Raw genomic sequence first — 270 nt, 5'->3', positions numbered from 1 at the left:
GGAGCGACGCTGTGCACATGACTTACACCTTAAACGGCCCCCTGGATGTGTCTTCAAACCACGCTGCACATCCTCCATGGCGCTGGCTCCCTGGGGGAACAGCAGTGCTCAGGCGTTGCTTCCCAGGCAGCAGCGTGACGTCTGGAACGAATCTCCCCGCAATGTGCGCTGTCACGCTGCCCGATCCACACCAGCAGCCATATCCGCCTCCCCATCCATCCCGCCGACAGCAATGCCCAGCGTCCTCTCCAGCCTGAGAAGACTCTTGGG

Source organism: Pteropus alecto, unplaced genomic scaffold, assembly GCF_000325575.1.
Source record: "Pteropus alecto unplaced genomic scaffold, ASM32557v1 scaffold134, whole genome shotgun sequence".
In the NCBI taxonomy this organism is placed as follows: Eukaryota; Metazoa; Chordata; class Mammalia; order Chiroptera; family Pteropodidae; genus Pteropus; species Pteropus alecto.
Note: the sequence above shows the minus strand (reverse complement) of the source record.